The 23,705-nt window shown below is 41.1% G+C and overlaps 1 protein-coding gene across 3 annotated transcripts in view; it reads left to right on the top strand.

Annotated features, from left to right (window-relative positions):
- Window positions 1–23,705, top strand: part of LOC105473204 (kazrin, periplakin interacting protein) — a 1,227,585-nt gene that overhangs the window by 236,492 nt on the left and 967,388 nt on the right. The window contains exon 1 of one of the 3 annotated variants that reach the window (XM_071100389.1): window positions 6,844–7,384. The exons of the other annotated variants lie outside the window; for them this stretch is intronic. The gene's annotated coding sequence lies outside the window, so the exon portion shown is untranslated. Of the gene's footprint in view, window positions 1–6,843; window positions 7,385–23,705 lie in introns of those variants that run through there. 3 annotated transcript variants of the gene reach the window in all.

The raw sequence follows: 23,705 nt of genomic DNA, 5'->3' as shown, positions 1-23,705 counted from the left end.
TGCCCACCTGTGAGGTAGGAAAGGTGATAGCCCTCACCTCACAGAGTGTCAGGGAACTAACCCAGGTACGGTGTGGAAAGCTTTATAAAGTGCTTAACCCAGAGCCTGGCACTTAAGTATTATTAAACGGTTGCAAAGCGGGTGAAAGAAAATGCAAGCGGGATGCTTTGTTGAAATACAGGAGATCAGTGGCACAATCCTCCTTAGTCACGCAAATAAGACGGAATGCTGCAGAAAGGGATTCCATAAATTCCAAAGAGCTTCCCAACATTGGTGACATAGGGCCCAGGTGCACAGTACCCTGGAAGGAAGAGTGGGAGATAACTAACCCATGAGGGACGGGGAAGGCCAGGGGATGGGAATGTGGCTTCTCCCCAGCTGCTTGCTGGCTCCTGGCTTGACTTTAGGAGGTTAGTTTGTTTGTAAACAGAATGCTCCAAATTGCAACTCTTTGCCAATCCTGTGCACAAGTGGAAGAGCCTCTAATGAGCCAAAGCCTTAATAATGACTGCAGTAAGCCCTGCTGGAGTGCATGGGGACTAGGACCAAGTGAGGAAGAGAGCTCATCAAGCTCTCAGTGGGGCTGGGGGCTTGCGGTTGAAACCAGGAGTCACTAAAGACCACCCAAAGCCGAGGGAGAGAAAGACTTTGCCAGCCAGGCCCCTGTTTCCTTTAGGTTTGTGAAGTTTCCTTTGAAGCTCAGGAAGGATTTCTCCTCTTTGTCTTCTGAGGCAGGAGCTAACATGCCCTGGGTTTTCCCAACAAGTGAGGAAGGAAGGGTCACTGCTGGGAAGAGAAAGGGAAACGCTTTCATTAAGGAACCCTCCCAGCCAAAGCTCCGAGAATGGAGTCCAGCCCAGTCCTTAGGAATATGCTTGTGTGGGATCATTCACACCAGAGGTGATGGTCAGGCAGGTGCACACCCAAGGCTTCTGTGCACACCCAAGGCTTCTCTTCTGGTGTTCAAAGCAACACCATTGAAATCTAGAAGTAAGTTTCTGTAAGAGGTAAGGTGCTCCCAGGTGCGTGGGTCAGGTGGCCCTATAGCCCTGGGCAGCTGCACTATACTGGCTCTTCCCAATATGGATCATCCATCTACTGACGAGAACCAGAGATTTCAGACTGGCTGGGACTCACAGGGTTGACTCTGTGCCTAGAGGGCTCAACACATGGGCTTTGGAGCCACACTGCTTAGGCTCAAGTTCTGCTGATACCACCTCTCAGCTGGGTGTCCTTCAGCAAGTTGCTTAACCTCTGTGGCTTGGTTTCCTCATCTGCAAAATAAGAAGAATAATAATATTCATTTCAGGGGGATGACCGCGGAGATTGAATCTGTTCAAATGTGTAAACTGCTGACAACAGTATCTTGCAGTGAGTAAGCCTACAGCAAATATGAGGCATTTATTTATTTATTTATTTATTTATTTATTTATTTATTTATTTATTTTTGAGATAGTTTCGCTCTTGTTGCCCAGGCTGGAGTGCAATGGCATGATCTTGGCTCACCACAACCTCCACTTTCTGGGTTCAGGTGATTCTCTTGCCTCACCTTCCTGAGTAGCTGGGATTACAGGCATGCGCCACCACACCCAGGCAGCCTGTTCTATCTTTTTTTTTTTTTTTTTTTTTTGAGGTGGAGTCTCGCTCTGTCGCCCAGGCTGGAGTGCAGTGGCGTGATCTCCACTCACTGCAAGCTCCACCTCCTGGGTTCACGCCATTCTCCTGCCTCAGCCTCCCATGTAACTGAGACTACAGGTGCCCGCCACCGTGCCCAGCTAATTTTTGTATTTTTAGTAGAGACAGGGTTTCACCGTGTTAGCCAGGATGTTCTCAATCTCCTCACCTCGTTATCCGCCCGTCTCAGCCTCCCAAAGTGTTGTGATTACAAGTGTGAGCCACCACGTCCGGCCTCTATCCTTAATTAGGCCTGTCAGTTAAGGAATTCTTCCGGGGGCTTGGGTGTGTATCTGAGCCAGACCACATAATAGATGAGTAATCCTGTGCAAGGCAGTTACTTTTTAAAGCTTTGATTTCCCATCTGTGAAATGGGGATAATAATACGGGCTTTGCAAAAATGTTGGAAAGATTAAATGTAGTGTACAATGCTAGCATTAAATAAATGTTACTTTGTGTGTGTGTGTGTGTATACATATCCTATATGTTAAAATGCCTTCAGTTGCAACTACTAGAAAATCTGCCCACATCTGACAAACTATATAGAAATGTATTCTAGCACTTAACAGGAAGTCCTGAGACAGGGCGAGCTTCAGGGCTGGTTGACTCAAGCTCAGTGATGTCATCAAGGACAGAGGTTCTTTCCATTTCTCTGCCCTGCCATCATCAAGCTGGTAGCCACAGGGCTTAAGCAGATCTAGGAGTCACATCCAGACTTGACCACATTCAGAAGGAAGAAAGACCCATTCCTTCTATGGTTCACTCTTAGGAAAGTTCCCTAGAAGTATCCCAGCGGAACTTCTCTGATGTCTCATTGGTCACATGTATCTCCCACGCCTGTACCAGAACCAGTCACCGGAAGAGGAAACGAGATTCCCTCAGACCAATTCCCTCAGCCTCCCCTAGAACTCCCATGAGGTCATCCTGGAAAGGGAAGGTGGACATCTCCGCGTTGTTGGGATTCTGCTAGGAATGCAGAAGTGGGAGAAGATACCAGGCAGGCAACGGCGTACATCGCAGAGCCCAGGCTCATTTCTCAATAGCTCCCCTCATCACACCATCTCCATCCATGCCAGGTTTCATCCCCTGTCCAATTTTGGAAGCGTGTGCTCATGCTTTCTTTTCCAGGCATCTTGACTCCCACTCGTGGAATGAATGGGCAACGCGGCTGTGTGTTTCTAATGCTAACAGATGCTTCTGTGTTCCAAGACAGGCCTGGTGCTTCCAACATTAAGAATGGATCTAGTTTTACACATCACCTGCCTCCAGGGAGATTTAGAATTTTACAAATTGTGCCAGGGCTGATGGACTCAAAGAGGCATGGCCAGCACATGTGGATGAAGTTAATGTCTGGGCTGGCCTTCCCAGAAAAGTGGCAGCCTTCTCTCCTTTCATTCTTTCGTTCTTCACAGTAGTTGCCCATAGAAAGCACATTCGAGAAAGCTCTAGAAAACATTTGAACCCCTTAATGCATTAATTTCTACCACTTCCCAAATACAACCCACTGAGTTGTCCCACGCTAGTTTGTCCTCTGTCCTGGACAGTGGCCACTCCTTTGCTCGTATCCAAATTTACTCTGCCTGTAGCCCATCGCTGCAGGATACTACAGGGAGAAGGCAAGCTGATGCAATACACCAAGCTCCTCATTATGGTAATGGCTACTGTGTTATCATTCTGGCAAAACCTGTTTGGAATTCAGGTGCTTTTATTTGTTTGGTTTGGTTTACCTGAAATCCATGTCTTAAGCCTCCACTGCCGATGTCCTTCCCATCACATCACATGTACAGCTTACTAATCCTTCCAAGTCTAGTTCAGACACTGCCTCTTTCCTGAACACTTTGCTGGTTGCAAAGCTAGAGGATTTTTTTTTCCTCCTGGAGCTCCCAGCCCCATTACGCTATTTCACTTGTGCTCCCTGCAATATGCTTGACCTGATATTTCCATTATTTATAAACTTGTATTTTCCCTCCTCTGGACAATTAGCTTCTGCAGAGGTGGCTAGTGGCCAGGGCTGATTGATATTAGCCTCCTACCCAGTGCCCAGCAGGGCATCGGCTGCAGGGCCGTAGAGGAGAGAATACTGTTCCAGAAAAAGGAATTCCAGATCCCTATTTGGCATCAGCCATGCTCTGGGCCTCAATTTTCTTTATCCATGAGATGAAAGGATCGGATCAGATTTTCTCTAAAATTCTTTATGGTCAAATAGGCTTTTGATAAAGCATGGAGTAATTGATTTACTCAAGTGTGGGAGGAGGGAAAGGGGATTTGAGGCAAGTGTGTGTGTGTGTGGGGTGGGGTATGTATGTGTGTGTGTGTGAAGTAGGAAGGAGGAAAGTGGTCAGCTTTCTTATTAACACACCGTATAGGCATCCATGAAAGTCTTCAAAAATGAGTCTGGCTCTAGGAACTGTAGAGAGGCAGGTGTCAGACCCACCTCTCTTTCTCCTGAAAGAGGTGACTTACAGGCAGTGCTTAGAGGGAAGCGCTTTATAATTAAACAGAGCCAGGTTTAAATCCTGGCCCCATCAGTTAGAAAGTGTGATTTTTGGACAAGCTGTCTAATCTTTCTAAGCCTCAATTTCCTTATCTGCAAAATTGGGATAATACGAGGATTTGATTCAATAAAACACATGGCTATAAGGATTAAATGAGATAATATATCTAAGGCACCCAGCACAAGGCCTGGCATACAGAAAGTGCTTCACAGGTGTAATAATAATAATAATTATTATTATTATTAATGAATATCTCAATAATTATAAGATGAAAACGGTTAAACGTTAAGTCCCCAGAAAACGTGTGCATGATCTCCATTCTCTTCTGATTATACAAAATACGTTTAGAGTTCCGGTATAAGAGGGAGGGAGGCCTTCCCACCCCGCTTTTTGCTATCCCATATTTTCTTTCCTCTTTTTGACTTTTAAAAGAAAAAGAGCCCAATTCTTTTTAGCTTTTGAACACATTTTAGTTGTTTCCATAGCGAGTTTTAGACCTGCTTTGCTGGTGGTTCTTACACACGTGTAAACCGCCCCACCACACCCACCCACCGCCCCGCTCCCCACACCCCGGCCCAGAAGTTTCGGGCTTCTCTGGTTTATGTGTCACTCTTCATTCTAATGACTTTTAAGGACAAGCAGCCCGAGTCTGTACCTGTCCAGGTGATGGGAGATCGGCTGGGAAGATGCCCTCATTCTCTGGGAAGAAAGACGTTCTGTCTAATCCTTGGCAGGCGGCAGAGGAGAGAGGATGCTTACAGACCGATGCCTTCCGCATCTCGCTTGCCAAGAATGAGTGGCATGTGAATAACGCTCCGCTCAGCAGTTCTGGGCAGGTGCCCAGGCCCAGCTAGGATGGTCCCTGTAGCCCTGGAGGAACCATGCCAAGAATCTGCACGCTGCCAAAAGCTTTCCTCCCTGGGCGCCATTCTGGCCGCTTAATTCTCCTGGCAAGCTGTTTCTAGATCATTCTTCTAAACTTCCCCCAGAAAACCCCCAGAAAAGGAATGGGAAAACCTGGAAATGGTGGGAAACATTTGGATTTCCTCCATGATGCTGTTGAAGTGATTACCATTTAAAAAAAAAAACTAAAAATAGCTGCTTGGAGAAAATGCCATGCTTGCCCCAGGTGGTCACAGGGGACCTTGCCACAGAAGCCATGCCTCTGCTTCCTCCTTCCGGGGCCTGAGAGCACAGAGGTTCCCGACACCCACCTGTTGGCACAGACCCTTTCCAAGGCTCAGCCCCATAGCTTTCTTCAGGAGGTAAAACTCATCTCTCGCCGATGGAACCAGATGTAATGAAGGACTCATTTACAATAATAAAAAAAAGCTCCTTTGGTCTCTGCAGTGATGCCAGGACTCCAAGGAGAAATGGTGGTTGTAGGACCTATTTGCCATGTAAATTACCCCCTTAGGCCTCAAAGAATTGAGATGAGAGGGGAAACAGCCTGAAAGCCAATTTGGTTTCAATGATTTCAGACCCTGTGGGGTACCTGCCTGGACAATGAGTAGTTTTAGCCTAAGGCAAACTGAGTGAAAATAGGCAGAAAAATCAGCGAGTTTTGGGTTTTGGCAGCGTATGCAACTGAAAGCAATTTTTTTAAGGTCCTGGAGAAAAATCTCTGTGTTTGGAGGTTACATCTGTGCATGGATAATGGTGTGTTTTTGTTTGTTATTACTGCATGTTTCAATGTCTCGGCCATTACTGAAATTATGGGAAATGGCTGGATGCTGTTCAGTTTGAGGTTGTAAGTGAAAATGTTAAGGCTTTGTGCTTGTGGGAATTGATATTTTTTTCCCCTCATTATTTGTTCTCATGTTGCTATAAAGAGTACATTTTTGATGGGAAATCCGTATAAGTTTATTTATCTACTGTAGAAGCAAGGTCGTTTTCTTTGTTCCTGCCTTGCTATCTTCCTCTTTTCCTCCCTCCTTTCCTTTTTTTCTTTTTGGCTTGCCTTAAAACCAGATGGAGGTAGGTTTACAGGCTGAACCTAAGACCCCAATGTGTCCTTGTCATAAAGCATAATTCAGGAAAATTCTGTCTTCTACTGAGCTATTTAGCTGTGTCCGCTTGAAGTCTTTAAAACCTCCATTTTCAAAACCTCCTGGTGCATGCACAGTTAGAAGCGTTTAAAATTCCAATAAAATACACAGTCTAAAAATGTCTTAGCTCTTAGCTACCAGGTTGTTCCTAACAGCAAATGTAAATGAATGGAGGGCTGCTTCTTAGCTTTTGGAAATATGTCAATGTTATTGCACCTACCTGGGCGAGCATTTTCTCTTTAAGAGCCACAGTGCGTTTCACAAGATGTACAACATACACACTTTACGTGCTATGTGGGATGGCCGCTACTCACAGGCGGAGGAGAATGTGCCAGATTTGTACATTTCTCGTATCCCTGCCAAGACTCCTGAGTGAAGGAAGTACTTGAGCCTGAAAGCACTGTAGCCTCCAGCATTGGCTGTTAGCTCTTTAGAAAGCAGAGGAGCTCTCTCAATGACATTTTTCTCCCTTCTTTTTCATGGACATGGTCACGTGAGGCAGATGGGCCCGCTGCAGCTGGAGGGCCTCTCCTCCTCATTTAAGATGGTACACTCCCTTCTCCACCCCTTGCCCCCTCCACTCAATTTGCTCAGGGAGCTGAATCACAGGAGTTGCCTCGACGATTAAGATTTGAAAAGAAGCAGCGCTGGCTGTGTTTTCATGCCCTTGGTGAGATGGACCCCACTGTCTTCCCATGTGTTTACTGGCTTTCTGCTGGACGGCCACCGTGCCCTTATGCCCCTGAAAGGAAGAACCTGTCTAATTGAGGCCAGCATGAGCTGAAGTTTGCGGTAATTATCTCGGGGATGGAGCAGCTGGAGGAACATCACCTAATGAGGCCAGCATGGGTTCCAAGACAGCTCTCAGCGTGGCCCCACAGTGGCAGGAGGGACTGCTCCCAGGGCCAGGAAACACTGCTTGGAACGATGGTTCCTAATTGTGATGCATCCAGAAGAAAGCATTGTTGCGCAGGGCATAACACCCCATGATTTTGAAATTTTTAACCTAGCTTTTGGTTTTATTTCAGTATACCTAGGCATACTTTTTAAAAGCCAAATCATTCCCTGAGGTTTGACATGGAAAACACCGGCCTGTTACAAAGTCCTCCTCCCCACTATTCCACGGCTCCCTTAGAAAACCCCTTACACTCTGAACTATCATTTCAGGTATGTACTACTAATACTCTGGTTTTGTTATTTTCTGGTTTTATATATTAACTTTATATACTACTACTAATACTCTGGTCTTTTTATACTACTACTAATACTCTGGTTTTATACTACTACTAATACTCTGGTTTTATACTACTACTAATACTCTGGTTTTATACTCTTTTTATACTACTACTAATACTCTGGTTTTATACTACCACTAATACTCTGGTTTTATACTACTACTAATACTCTGGTTTTATACTCTTTTTATACTACTACTAATACTCTGGTTTTGTTATTTTCTGGTTTTATATATTAACTTTAGATTTCCTACTGGGAAAGGTAAGGGTTTAGATCTTGTATCCTTCCTGCGCCCCCATACACAGGCACATACTTCTCCCCCACTTACTTCCTCCAGTGTAATTGTGTCAGAATTCTTGTGAAATAACTGTGTTGAATTTCTGTCGATAAGACAGTATACATTTTACTGACAATTGAGTCACAATTGTATCTCTTGTCTTGCACAAATTTTGCTCTCCCTAGACTTTGTAATTGACTATCCTCCTTTCCCCACCACCAAAGTTTGCTTTGCTTTGTTTTTGTTTGTTTGTTTGTTTTGTTTTGTTTTTCTTTTTTTGAGACAGGTCTTGCTCTGTTGCCCAGGCTGGAGTACAGTGATGTGATCTCGGCTCACTACAGCCTCAACCTCTTAGGCTCAAGCAAGCCTCCCACCTCAGACTCTCAAGTAGCTGGGAGCACAGACCTGTGCCACCATGCCTGGCTGTTGTTTAAGTTAAGTTTTGTGCAGAGATGGAGTCTTACCATGTTGGCCAGGCTGGTACCAAACTCCTGGGCTCAAGTGATCCTCCTGTCTCAGCCTCCCAAAGTGCTAGGATTATGGGTGTGAGTCACCACGCCTGGCCAACTAGTTTTCTATTAATCTATCAGCAATTCATTCCCAAACTCTCATCTGTAATTATAAATCTGCTCCAGATTTGTTTGAGCACATCAGGGAATCTCTTGTTTTTACTTTCCCTTCTTAAATGCAGAACTCCTTCCTCCTCCTCCTCAACTTGGATAAGCAGTTCTCTATCTCTGCTTCTTAACCACTGTCCTGGGGTTTTTCTCCAGTGTCATTCCAGGAATTCCTTCATCTTTTTGCTCGGCGTTAGATCCCTTGTTTCCAGGATAGCATGTGTTCGTCTTGTCTTGTTTATTCCCTGACTTTGGTGGACCACATCTTCTAGAACTTTCCTAGGGAAAGGTACCTGGGATGTAACTTTTATTTTGAGACTCTGGATATAGGGATATAACAGTTACGTCATTTTTAGTTTCCCTCTTAGTTACTGTCTTAGTTTATTGTATTATTTTTATTTTTTTGTGGAGTTGGCATCTCGCTATGTTTCCCAGGCTGGTCTTGAACTCCTGGGCTCAAGTGATCCTCCCAAAGTGCTGGGATTACAGGCATGAGCTACTGCACCCAGCCTTGTCTTAGTCCATTTTGTGTTGCTATAACAAAATACCTGAGACCAGGTAGTTTATAAAGAAAAGAGGTTACTTGGCTCATGATTCTGGTTGCTGAAAATTTCAAGATGGAGCATCTGCATCTGGTGAGGGCCTCACTCTGCTTTAACTCACATCAGAAAGTGGAAGGAGAGCCCAGTGCAGAGATCACATGGCACAAAAGGAAGCAAGTGGGGGAAGTTCCACACTCATTTTAACAACCAGCGCTCTTATAGGAACTAATACAGTGAGAACACACTCACCCCTCAGGAAAGGATTCACTGGCGTGACCCAGTAGCTTTCCATCAGACTCCACCTCCAACATTGCTATGCTGGGGATCAAATTTCAACATGAGGATTGGAGGGAACAAATATCCAAACCATAGAAATTACCTTCATGTAATGTCTTTATTTCATTGTTTAATCAATTTTCAGACCACAGCTCTTCTAGGATAAGATTCTTAGTACCTCTACCCTCCTTCCCTTCATCACTTAGTACTCTCCCAACTTCAATGTTCTCTTCCCTTACAATAGTCTTGGCTGGGTACAGTGGCTGGCATCTGTAATCCCATTACTTTGGGAGCCCAAGGTGGGAGAGTCACTTGAGCCCAGGAGCTTGAGACCAGCCTGGGCAACATAATAAGACCCCCTCTTTACAAAATAAATTTAAAAATTAGCCAGGCATGGTGGCATGTTCCTGTAGTTCCAGCTCTCCGGAGGCTGAGGTGGGAGGATCACTTGAGTCAAGGAGTTCAAAGCTGCAGTGAGCTATGATCATGCTCCTGCACTCCAGCCTGGGTGACAGAAAAAGACCATGTCTCTGAAAAAAAAAGACACACACACACACACAAGCACCCTATTCTTTGACTTTATTTTTACTTTTCCCATAAAAAATATTTGCCTATAAACATAATTAACTTTGCTTAGCATGTAGCTTCGCTTTATAAGACAGTATACCTTTTTTTTTTGTTTCTTTTTTTGAGACAGAGTTTTGTTCTGTCATCCAGGCTGGAGGGCAGTGGTATGATCTTGGCTCATTGCAACCTCTGTCTCCTGGATTCAAGTGACTCTCCCAAGTAGCTGGGATTACAGGAGTGCGCTACCACACCAGGCTAATTTTTGTATTTTTAGTAGAGACAGTGTTTTGCCATGTTGGCTAGGCTGGTCTCAATCTCCTGACCTCAGGTGATCTGCCTGCCTCAGCCTCCCAAAGTGCCAGTGAGCCACTGTGCCTGGCCAAGACAGTATATACTTGATTAACAATGGACCCATGATTATACTTCCTGTCTTGCACATTATGACATGATTTACATGAAAAATGATTTATATTTCCTTTTTTTCATTATCTGAATTTATGTTATTCTAATATTTTTTCTCAAACTGTCATATCACTTGATTCTCCTTTATGTTTGGAGACCTTGTTCTGAGGATCTCTGTCTTCTTGTTCCCTGTGCTCTACCCTGAGTTGAGTGATGTCCCTGGGTTACCTGAACAGTCATGACTTCTATTTAATACTGTCCTTGGTGTAGTCACTGTTTCCTGAATCTCATGCATGGTTTTTTTTTTTTTTCTTTTTTCTTTTTTTTTCTAATTTTCCTCCTTATTTACTGGATGATTCCATAAATAACTTTTAAAGAAAGAAGATGGGGGGCTGGGCACGGTGGCTCATGACTGTAATCCCAGCACTTTGCGAGGCTGAGGCAGGTGGATCGCCCGAGGTCAGAAGTTCGAGACCAGTTTGGCCAACATGGTGAAACCCTATCTTTACTAAAAATACAAAAAAGTAGCTGGGCATGATGGTGGGCACCTATAATCCCAGCTACTCGGGAGGCTGAGGCAGGAGAATCGCTTGAACCTGGGAGGCGGAAGTTGCAGTGGGCCAAGATCACGCCATTGCACTCCAGTCTGGGCAACAAGAGTGAAACTCCGTCGAAAGAAAGAAAGGAAGAAAAGAAAAAAGGAAGGAAAGAAGAAAGGAAGGGAGGAAGGGAGGGGAAGGAAGGGGAAGGAAGGAAGGAAGGAAGGAAGATAGATGTGGCGGTAAACTTTCTTAATCCTCGAAGGTACAAAAAGACCTTTATTTTATCCTCAGAATTGATTGACGGTTTGGCTGGGAATGAAATTCTAGGTCAAAACTCATTTGACCGTCTCAAAAAAAAAAAAAAAAAGAAAAAATACTGGGAGTGACTTGATGACAGTTAAATTTGCTGCTTTTTTGGTAACGTTTCATTTTTTTCTTTGGAACATTTTAGGATATTTTTCTTATCCTCAGTCATCTTCAATTTTAGAAGAGTTTGCCAAAGTGAGGATGTTATAGGAGGTACGGTTGATCCTTGAACAACACAGGTTGGAACTGCGTGGGTCCATTTCTTCCACTTTTGTCACCCCCAAGGCAGTAAGACCAACCTCTCCCCTTTCTTCTCATTCTCAGCCTACTCAGTGTGAAGACAGCACGTATAAAGACCTTGATGATGACTCATTTCCACTTAATGGATAGCAAATACATTTTCTTTTCCTTATGATTTTCTTAATAAGACTTTCTTTTCTTCAGCTTACTTTATTGTAAAGGATACAATACACAATATATATAACACAAAATATGTGTTAATAGGTATTTATGTTACCATTAAGGCTTCTGGTCAACAGTAAGTTATTAGTAGCTAAGTTTCCGTGTATTTGAAACAATTCAGATTTTCGACTGCAAAGGGGTTTTGTGCTGCTAACCCTCGTGTTGTTCAAGGGTCAACTGTATAATGCTGAAGAATGCAGGCCATGGACCCTGCCTGGCTGAGTTTAAACCCTAGCTGTCTCATTTACTAGCTTGGGTTAAGTGTTTTAACCAGTAACAGTGTCTCCATTTTCTCAGCTATATTAATAAAATTAATAAAACAGTGTTGATAATAGCAGCTACCTCTTAGATTTATTGGGAGGATTACAAAGTCACTACAGTGGCAGGTGCCTGTAGTCCCAGCTACTCGGGAGGCTGAGGCTGGAGAATGGCATGAACCGGGGAGGCGGAGCTTGCAGTGAGCCGAGATCGCACCACTGCATTCTAGCCTGGGCGACAGAGCGAGACTCTGTCTCAAAAAAAAGAGAAAGAAAAAGAAAAGGAAAAAGAAAGTCACTACAGGGCTGGGCGCAGTGGCTCACGCCTGTAATCGCAGCACTTTGGGAGGCCGAGGCTGGTGGATCACGAAGTCAAGAGATCAAGACCATCCTAGCCAACCTGGTGAAACCGTCTCTCCTAAAAAAAAAAAAAAAAAATACAAAAATTAGCTGGGCACGGTGGCACACACCTGTAGTCCCAGCTACTCGGGAGGCTGAGGCAGGAGAATCACTTGAACCTGGGAGGCGGAGGTTGCAGTGAGCTAAGATTGCGCCACTGCACTCCAGCCTGGCGACAGGGCGAGACTCCATCTCAAAAAAAAACCAAAAGGTCGCTACATACAAACCTTTCTAAAGTGGTGCCTGGCACATAAGAGGTTTTCAGTGACCTTTAGCTGTGACTACTGTTATTGCTATTTATTGTAACAGTCTCTTTAAACATAAGCGCCAGGTGTGGTGGCTTAGTCCTGTAATCCCAGCACTTTAGGAGGCAGAGGCAGGAGGATCACTTGAGCCCAGGAGTTTGAGATCAGCCTGGCCAATGTAGTGAGACCCTGTTTCTACAAAAAAATTTAAAAATTAGCCCGGTGTGGTGGTGGGTACCTGTGGTCCCAGCGGATCACTTGAGCCCAGGAAGTTGAGACCATGGTGAGCCATCATCATGCCACTGCACTCCAGCCTGGGCAACAAAGCAAGACCCTATCTCAAAACAAAACAAAACAAAACAAAGCAAAACAAAACACAAAAACTTGAGGTGCTATGATTTTCCTTTCTAATAGAAACTTTAATTATTCTTTATTTTCATCCCCTGCTTTTCCTCTCATCCCTGTTCTCTTTCTCTGTGACTTTTGGCATATTTTCTCTGTTGCTTGTTTTTCCCTTCATCTTTTTCTGAACTTTTTGTTTTACTTGCTGGATGATACTCTCAAATTTAACATCTAGCCTCAATATTACATTTTTTATTTTGGTAATAGTAGATGCAATTTCTAAGAGTTTTCTCTTATTCTCTGACTGTTCCATTGCTACAGTACCCCTTTCTTGTTTTATGGATAAAATGTAGTCTGGAATCTTTCTTTTGTTTATATGTTATTTCCTGTTCCTAAACTCATGGTTTTCCCAAAGCCATATTTTTTTTTGTTTTGTTTTGTTTATGTTTCTTTTGTGTTTGAGACTTTCCTTCAATGTCAGGAAGTCCTCGGTGGTCTGTTTATACTCAAGAATGAGTTGATGCTAAAGCAGATGGGCAATTATGTACATGTGGATGGCAGGCTTTGCTTGATGGTGAACAGGTGGCATTATGGTGAACCATTATGCTTGACTCCCCCCAAATGCCAAGATTTCTACATTTTCGCTCTAGGATGTCAACATCCACATCAGCTGTCCTTATTTTCTTCAGAGAGTTCATTGTATGTATTTGACAAAGAACACTCCGCTCTTTGTTTGATTGGATTTTGGTTTGGCTTTTATATTTTGGTCTTGTCAGGTAAAGACTAGCTGTAGGGTATTCTGTAGTTGAAATCTGTAGTTAAAGGTGGAGATGGGAGCCAGTGCTTCCACACACTCTTTTTTTTGTTTTTTTTTGTTTTTTTTGAGATGGAGTCTTGCTCTGTCACCCAGGCTAGAGTGCAGTGGTGCGATCTCGGCTCACTGCAACCTCCGCCTCCCAGATTCAAGTGATTCTCCTGCCTCAGCCTCCCGAGTAGGTGGGACTACAGGTGCCCACCACTACACCCAGCTAATGTTTTGTATTTTTTTTTTTAAATAGAGATGGGGTTTCACCATGTTAGCCAGGATGGTCTCAATCTCCTGACCTCGTGATCCACCTGCCTCGGCCTCCCAAAGTGCTGGGATTACAGGCGTGAGCCACCGCACCCGGCCACAACCTTTCAATTAATCTCCTTCTTTCAGGTGCATACTTCACTCTCTTTCTGGACATAATCTTGCCCAGTCCCAAGTCTTTCCGGAGTTCTGTGAACACGGAGCTCTTGCTTGTGCTCAGTTCCTCCCATCTCTTTTGGCCACCATTGCCTGGGCCTCTTCCCTGCCACACTTCCCTGGGCGTCTTCATTGGTCACCACTACATCGTCTGATTTATACCTCATGGAAATTTGCTGGAATCTCTTGAGCTGCTGACTGCCTCCTTGTCATGACTGTGGGTTTATGCTCATTTTATTTCCCTTCATCATTTTAAAGAGGAGAGCAACAATATAAATAGTGATGAGTCCATCCTCTTAATCAAATACCAGGATTTTTTAAAGCCTAATTTAAAGGCTAGATTATAACAGGGAATGGAACTGTATTGTTTTACAAGATGCATATTTTTGTGTGATTTGCATATGGAACAACTCACAGACTCAACAGAGGAAAACCTATCTCTCTAATGATGAAAATATTATATATTCTGAAAACTGCTGGCCTAAAAATTTCTCTGCAGATTCAGAAAACGATGATACCAACAGTCATACTAGTCATAACAGCAACAGCAGGGAATTTTATATTTTCCCAGACTTTATAGTTTCTCAGAGCACTTTCAGAAGCATCATCTCACTCTGCAGATGCCCTGTTTCCCAGAAGCATTATCATCCCCATTTTTCAGCTAAAGAAATAGAGGTTCCCGGAGACTAAGGACTTGCCAAAGGTTACACAACAAGCCTGTTGACTTTTTCTTTAGAGCGATGTCCATGTTTGCTGTTGGTTAATGATTTGCATAGAATTCACTGCCATGAATGGCTTAGCTTAAATGGGTGCCAAATATCTGGTAACTTTATACAGCCTGAAATCTTTGCTTCTCAGCTTAGTATCTCAGGAGCAATTTAACACCCCTTTATCGTAGAAGGGTTTCCAGAAACAGTAAGAGTTGCCTCTGTGTGAACCAAGTCTACACCCTTTCACTTGGCCTGCAACAAAGAACCATCTGCCCCCAGAACTTCCAATTTCATTGTGCCATCGAAATCTGTACTTTCAAAGCTGTGTGTTTATGGTTTCCTTTGTGTTATCACCTGACAAACAGTTCTTACATCTTGTATGTGATACGAGAGGTGTATCCATTTGTATCGTATATGTTAATTGAACTGGGCCTGGGAAAAGATGGTATCAACTAGGAGGCATGCATGAGCCCATTATTGTAATCCACGCCTGGAAAGAGACAATTTCACATTCCCAGTGCTGATCCTCAAACCACCCAAATGCAACAACAGGCTTTGGACCTCACTTGGCGATAACCAAAATGATATCAAATGTAGACATGCTTACACTCTTTCAAATAATTCCTGGTATCAGCCTCATTTTTATTTTTAAGTAATTGTAATCTAATTGAATATCTAATGTGTATTTCAATGTGAGAAATTTGGAAAATACACAGAAGAAAAGAAAATAAGTCATCGGTAATAATATCAAGTAGAGATAAACCCTGCTAACATTGTGATACATACACACACACACGTGGGTGTATATTCTCAATTACATATGTGAATTTACCTACATTATAAAACTATGTGAACAGTGTAGTCTCCGTTCAGTTTGACTACTTATTGAGGTCACACTTTTAACACATTCTTAAAATAGTTTCACATGCTGTACAGTCTTCATCTACAACATCATTTATAAAGCATCAAAGAGTTTCATAGGGTGTTTACTAATTCTGTTTCCAGATTGTAGGAAAAAAAAGACAAAGATGGGAATATGAATGATCAATGTATCATAATTTTGATGGTCTCAACTGTACTCTTAAAAACACACTAAACTGGTAGTTTTGAACCATGCATTTTTTTCAGGACATAATCTATATCCTTTAGTGCCCCAGAAAGGCCATTTGTTAGCTGTTTTCCTGTTAAAATTCATTTTCTGAAAGCAAACAATATGTTTCACTGCTTAGAAGCAATGAAAATGATCACTTTGATATTTTCATGACTGCCTGTCAGGAATTGGCTATAATTCCTATATTGATGTTGTCATTAAGTTAAGGAATTAGTTGAAATACTATTTATTGAGTCTCCAGCTCTCATGCTAGGCACTCTGGAAACTGATAAACAAGCAGACAACACATGATCCCTCTCATCATGGGATTTCTAGTCTAGTGAACAAATCAACAGTGATATCTATGGACCAGTGTTCCCAAACTCTTAGCACCCAGACAAAGTGTGCATATTTTTATAGCAGTTTGTGATAAAGAGACAAGGTTATTGGAAGAATGAGGTAAACTTCCTGGGCCTTTGGTCATCCCTCATCACACCTGTAACCATTCCTATCACACCAGCTGCCCCAATAGAGCAGCGGAAGAGCTCCCCAGTACTAAATTTTATTTTGGAGGCCAAGAAGGAATTATGGATGTGGTATGACATTACATGATTACTTGTGGAAAGAAATGAAAGGATGATAAAATAAGAAAGAGAATTTAATTCATTTATTTCCTGTTTTTTGTTTAAGTTCTTTAATAAAGTTTTTGCCTTACAGTACTTTTAAAAAATCTTTCAGTTTTAATTTTTCTGGGTACATAGTAGGTGGATATATTTATGGGGTATGTGAGACATTTTGATACAGGCATGCAATGCACAATAACCACATATGGCTAAATGGGGTATCCATCACCTCAAGCATTTATCCTTTGTGTTACAAATAGTTCAATTATACTCTTTGAGTTATTGTTAAATAGACAATTAAATTATATTTGACTATAGTCATCCTGTTGTGTTAGCAAATACTAGGTCTTACTCATTCTTTCTGCCATTTTTTTTTGGTACTCATTAAGCATCTGTACCTTCCCCTGACCCTCCAACTACCCTTCTCAGCCTCTGGGAACCATCCTTCTACTCTTTACCCCTATGAGTTCAATTCTTTTGATTTTTAGATATTACAAATAAGTGAGAACATGCAATGCTTGTCTTTCTGTGCCTGGCTTACTTCATTTAGCATAATGATTTCCATCCAGTTCCATCCAAGTTCTTGAAAATGACAGGATCTCATTTGTTTTATGGCTAACTAGTACTCCGTTGTATATAAGTACCGAATTTTCTTTATCCACTCATCTATTGATGGACACTTAAGTTGCTTCCAAATTTTGGCTGTTGTGAAGAGGGCTCCAACAAACACAGGAGTGCAGGTATCTCTTCAATATAGTGATTTCCTTCCTTTTGGGCATATGCCTAGGAGTGGGATTGCTGGATTGTATAGTAGCTCTAATGTTAGTTTTTTGAGAAACTTCCAAACCATTCCCCATAGTGGTTGTACTAATTTATATTCCCATCTAATAATGTACAAGGCTTCCCTTTTCTTCATATCCTTGTCAGCATTTGTTATTGCCTGACTTTTGGATATAAGCCATTTTAACTGGAGTGAGATGATATCTCATTGTAGTTTTGATTTGCATTTGTCTAATGATCAAGAATGTTGAGCATCTTTTCATATACTTCTTTGCCATTGGTATGCTCTTTTTTATTGAGAAATGTCTATTCAGATCTTTTGCCCATTTAAAAATCAGATTATTAGATTTTTTTCCCCTATAGAGTTGTTTGAACTTCTTATAAAATCTAGTTATTAATCCCTTGTCAGATGGGTAGTTTGCAAATATCATCTCCCATTCTGTGGGTTGTCCTGTCACTTTGTTAATTGTTTCCTTTGCCGTGCAGAAGCTTTTTGATTTGATGTGTTCCCATATGGCCATATTTGCTTTGGCTGCCTATGCTTGTGGGGTATCACTCAAGAAATTTTTGCCCAGATCAATGCTCTGGAGAGTTTCCCCCAATGTTTTATTTTAGCAGTTTCATAGTATGAGGTTTAGATTTAAGTCTTTAATCCATTTTGATTCCATTTTTGTGTATGTTGAGAGATAGGGATCTAGTTTCGTTCTTTTGCATTTGGATATCCAACTTTCCCAGCATCATTTATGTCTTTTCCTCAGTCTATGTTATTGGAACCTTTGTCACAAATGAGTTTGCAGCTGGGCACAGTGGCTCATGCCTGTAATCCCAGCACTTTGGGAGCCCAAGGTGGGTGTATCACCTGAGGTCGGGAGTTGGAGAACAGCTTGACCAACATGGAGAAACCCTATCTCTACTAAAAATACAAAAAAATTAGCGAGGCATGGTGGTGCATGCCTGTAATCCCAGCTACTCGGGAAGGGTGAGGCAGGAGAATTGCTTGAACCCGGGAGGTGGACGTTGCTATGAGCCAAGATTGCGCCATTGCACTCCAGCCTGAGCAACAAGAGTGAAACTCTTGTCTCAAAAACCAAACAAACAAACAAAAAAGAGTTTGCTGTACATCTTTGGATTTATTTCTGGGTTTTCTATTCTGTTCCACTGGTCTACATGTCTATTTTTATGCTAGGACCATAACCTTTTGGTTACTATAGGTCTGTAGTATAATTTAAAGTCAGATAATGTTGTTCCTCCAGTTTTGTTCTTTTTGCTTATAATAGTTTTGGCCATTCTGGGTCTTTTGTGGTTACATATAAATTTTAGGATTTTTTTTCTGCTTATGTGAAGAATGCCATTAGTATTTTGATAGGGATTGCATTGACCTGTAGATGCTATGGGTAGTGTGGACATTTTAATAATATTGATTCTTCCAATCTATGAACATGAAATATCTTTCCTTTTTTTTTTGTCCTCTTCAACTTCTTTCATCAGTGTTCTATAGTTTTCATTCTAGAGATGTTTCACTTTTTAAGTCCTAGGTATTTAATGTTATTTGTTGCTATTATAAATGGGATTTTTAAAAATTTCTTTTTCAGATTGTTCACTCTTGGTATACAGAAATGCTACTGATTTTGTATGTTTATTTTGTATCCTGCAACTTTACTGAATTTGTTTATCAGTTCTAATAGTTTTTTTGGTGGAGTCTTTAGTTTTTTACAAATATAAGATCACATAATCAACAAACAAAGATAATTTGGCTTCTTCCTTTCCCATTTGAATGCCCTTTATTTCTTTCTTGTCTGATTGTTCTAACTAGAATTTCCAGTACTATGTTGAGTAACAGTGATGAAAGTGGGCATCCTTGTCATGCTTCAGATCTCAGAGGAAAGGCTTTCTGTTTTTCCCCATTATGTATGGTACTAGCCATGAGTCTGTTGTACATGGCTTTAATTATGTTGAGGTATGTTCCTTCTACCCCAGTTTTTTGAGGGTTTTTATCATGAAGGGATGTTAATTTTATCAAATGCTTTTTCAGCATCCATTGAAATAATCATATGGTTTTTATCCTTCATTCTGTTGATATTACACATCACATTGATTAATTTGCATTTGTTGAAGCATCCTGGCATCCCAAAGATATATTCCACTTGGTCATGATGAATGATCTTTTTAATATATTGTTGTACTTGGCTTGCTAGTATTTTATTGAGGATTTTTGCATCAATATTCATCAGAGATTGGCTTGTAGTCCTTCCTTCTTTCCTTCCTTCCCTCCCTCCTTCCTTCCCTCCTTCCTTCCCTCCTTCCTTCCCTCCTTCCTTCCCTCCCTCCCTCCCTCCCTCCCTCTGATGTGTCTTTGCCTGGCTTTGGAATATCAAGGTAATACTGGCCTCAAATAATAAGTTTGGAAGTATTCCCTCTTCCTTTATTTTTTTTTTTGGAATAGTTGGAGTAGGATTGCTATTAATTCTTGAATGTTTGGTAGAATTCAGCAGTGAAGTAATCAGGTCTGGGATTTTCTTTACTGGGAGACTTTTTATTACAGCTTTGATCTCGTTACTTGTTATTGGTCTGCTCAGGTTTTGGATTTCTTCATGGTCAGTCTTGGTAGGTTGTATGTGTTTAGGAATTTGTCCATTTCTCTAGATTTTCCAATGTATTGGCATATAGTTGCTGAAAGTAGTCACTAATGATCCTTTAGTTTTGTGGTATCAGTTGTAACATCTCCTTTTTTAATCTCTGCATTTATTTATTTGGATCTTCTCTCTTTTTTTTCTTAGTTTTGCTAATGATTTGTCAATTTTGCTTATCTTTTCAAAAAACAAACTTTTTGGTTCCTTGATCTTTTGCATTGTTCTCTTTATTTCAATATCATTTATTTCTGTTCTGATCTTTATTATTTATTTTCTTTGACTAATTTGGGTTTTGGTTTGCTCTTCCTTTTCCAATTCTTTAAGATGCATGTTAAGTTTATTTATTTGGTGTTTTTCTTTTTCTTTTTTTTTTTTTTTGATACAGGGTCTTGCTCTGTTACCCAGGCTGGAGTGCAGTGGCACCATCTTGGCTCACTACAACCTCTTCCTCCCAGATTCAAGTGATTCTCATGCCTCAGCCTCCCAAGTAGCTGGGATTACAGATGTATACCACCATGCCCAGTTAATTTTTGTATTTTCAGTAGAGATGGGGTTTCACCATGTTGGCCAAGCTGATCTCGAACTCCTGGCCTCATGTGATCTACCCACCTTGGCCTCCTAAAGTGCTGAGATTACAGGCAGGACCCTGAACATTTTTCTTCTTTTTTGCTGTAGGCACTTACAGCTATAAACTTCCCTCTCAGTACTACTTTCACTGTGTCCCATAGGTTCTGGTATGTTGTGTTTCTATTATCATTTGTTGCAAGAAATTTTTAAATTTTCTTCTTAATTTCTTCATTGACTCATTGGTTATTCAGGACAATATTATTTAATTTCCATGTATTCATATAGTTTTGAAAACTACTCTTGTTACTGATTTCTAGTTTTATTCCATTGTGGTCAGAGAAGATGCTTGATATTATTTCAATTTTTTGAATGTTTTAAGATTTGATTTGTTACCTATATGGTCTGTTCTTGAGAGTGATTCATGTGCCGAGGAAAAGAATGAATATTCTGCAGCCGTTGCATGAAATGCTCTGTAAATATCCATTAGGTCCATTCGGCCTATAGGGGAGATTAAGTCTGATGTTTCTTTGCTGATTTTCTGTCTGGAAGATGCTTCTAATGCTGAAAGTGGGGTGCAGAAGTCTCCAACTATTACTGTATTGGAGGCTCTCTCTCTCTTTAGCTCTCATAATATTTGCTTTATATATCTGGGTCCTCCAGTGTTAGGTGCATATATTTAAAATTGTTATACCCTCTTGTTGAATTAACCCCTTTATCATTACATAGTGACCTTCTTTGTCTGTTCTTATAGTTTTTGTCTTGAAATCTATTTTGGATGATATAAATATAGTAACTCCGACTCTTTTTTGGTGTCTATTGTCATGAAATATCTTTTTCCATTCCTTTATTTTCAGCCTATGTGCGTCTTTATAGGTGAAGCATGTGTCTTGAAGGCAACAAATCATTGGGTCTTGTTTTTTATCCATTCAGCCACTCTATTTCTTTTGACTGGAGAGTTGGTCCATTTATATTCAATGCTATTATTGACAAGTAAGGATTTACTCCTGCCATTTTACAATTTGTTTTCTGGTCTTTTTTTCCTTGTCTTTTTTAATGAAGGTGATTTTTCTTTGGTGATATGTTTTAATTTCTTGCTTTTTATTTTTCATGTATCCTTGTATGTTTTTTGATTTAAGGTTACCATGAGGCTTGCAGGTATTATCTTATAACTCATTATTTTAAGCTGATAACAGCACCATTGGCATAAACAAACAAGTAAAAATAAAACTAATAAGGACTCAATGCCTTAAATTCATCCACCCGCTTTTTAACTTTTTGTTGTTTTTATTTATATCTTATTGTGCTGTCTGTGTCTTGAAAAGTTGTTGTAGTTATTTTCTATTGTTTCATTATTTAGTCTTTCTAATTAAGATAACAGTAATTTACATATCACAGTTACAGTGTTATAATATTCTGTGTTTTTCCGGGTACTTACTATTAGCAGTGAGTTTGGGACCTTAAGATGAAGCTGATCTACTTTCTGATTGAAGTACTCTCTTTAAACGTTTCTTGTAGGACAGGTCTGGTGTTGATGAAATCTCTCAGCTTTTGTTTGTCTGAGAAAGCCTTTATTTCTCCTTCATGTTTGAAGGATATTTTTGCTGGATATACTATTCTAGGATAAAAGTTTTTTCCTTCAGCACTTTAAATATGTCATGCCACTCTCTCGTGACTTGTAAGGTTTCCACTGAAAAGTCTGCTGCCAGATGTATTGAAGCCCCATTATATGTTATTTATTTCTTTTCTCTGGCTAATTTTAGGTTACTTTCTTTATTCTTAACCTACTGGAGATTGATTATTAAATTCCTTGAGGTAGTGTATTAGTCTATTTTCATACTGCTACAAAGATACTACTCAAGACTAGGTCATTTATAAACAAAAGAGGTTTAATTGACTCGTAGTTCTGCATGGCCGGGGAGGCCTCAGGAAGCTTACAATCATGGAGGAAGGTGAAAGGGAAGCAAGGCACATCTTACATGGCAGGAGACAAGAGAGAAGAGAATGCAAAGGGGAAAGAGCCCTCATAAAACCATCAGATCTCATGAGAACTCACTATCATGAGAACAGCAGGGGGAAAACCACCCTCATGATCCAATCACCTCCCACCAGGTCACTCCCTTGACACATGGGGGTTACAGTTTGAGATGAAATTTGGATGGGGACATAGAGCCAAACCATATCAGATAGTCTTCTTCAGGTTAAATCTTCTTGGTATTCTATAACTTTCTTGTACTTGATTGATATCTTTTTCTAGGTTTTGGAAGTTCTCTGTTATCCCTTTAAATAAACTTTCTACTCCTATCTCTTTCTCTACCTCCTCTTTAAGGCCAAATAACTTACATTTGCTCTTTTGGGGCTATTTTCTAGATCTTATAGGTGTGCTTCATTGTTTTTTATTCTTTTTTCTTTTGTTTCCTCTGACTGTGTATTTTCAAATAGTCTGTCTTGAAGCTCACTAATTCTTTCTTCTGCTTGATCAATTCTGCTGTTAAAAGACTTTGATGCATTTTTCAGTATACCAGTTGCATTATTCAGCTCCAGAATTTCTGCTTGAGTTTTTAAAAATTACTTGAATCTCTTTGTTATATTTATTTGATAGAATTCTGAATTCCTTCTCTGTGTTATCTTGAATTTCTTTGAGTTTTCTCAACAAAGCGATTTTGAATTCTCTATCTAAAAGGTCACGTATCTGTTTCTCCAGGATTGGTTTCTGGTGCCTTCTTTAGTTCATTTGGTGAGATCATATTTTCCTGGATGATGTTGTTGCTTATAGATACTTTTCATTGTCTGGGCATTGAAGAGTTAGGTATTTATACGTTACTGTAGTCCTCTCAGTCTGGGCTTGTTTTTACCCGTCCTTCTTGGGAAGGCTTTCCAGATATTCCAAATGACTTAGGTGTTATTACCTAAGTTGTCTCTGCTTTATGGGTCACCCCAAGCCTAGTAATGCTGTGGTTCTTATGGACTCGTAGTGGTACTGCCTTTATGGTCTTGGATAAGATCTGAAAGAATTATTAGATTACCAGAGAGACATTCTTGGTTTCTTCCTTATTTTTTCCCCAAAGAATGGAGCCTCTTTCTCTGTTCTGAGCCACCTGGAGCTGGGGGTGGTGTGACACAAGTATCCCTGTGGCCACCATAACTAAGACTGTGCTGGGTCAGACCTGAAGCCATCACAGCACTGGGTCTCACCCAAGGCCTGCTGTAACCACTCTCTGGCTATGGCTTATGTTTGCTCAAGGTCCTGGGGCTCTACAATCTGCAGATAGCAAAGACAATCAGATGTTGTCCTTCCCTTCAAGGTAGTGAGTTCTCCCAGGCTCCAGCCATGTCCAGAAGTGCTGTTTGGGGCAGGGAAGACAGTCAAAAACCTTAGAAGTCTGTCTGGTA

This window comes from Macaca nemestrina, chromosome 1, assembly GCF_043159975.1.
Source record: "Macaca nemestrina isolate mMacNem1 chromosome 1, mMacNem.hap1, whole genome shotgun sequence".
NCBI classification, from domain to species: domain Eukaryota; kingdom Metazoa; phylum Chordata; class Mammalia; order Primates; family Cercopithecidae; genus Macaca; species Macaca nemestrina.
Note: the sequence above shows the minus strand (reverse complement) of the source record. Positions and strands in the feature narration are given on the sequence as shown.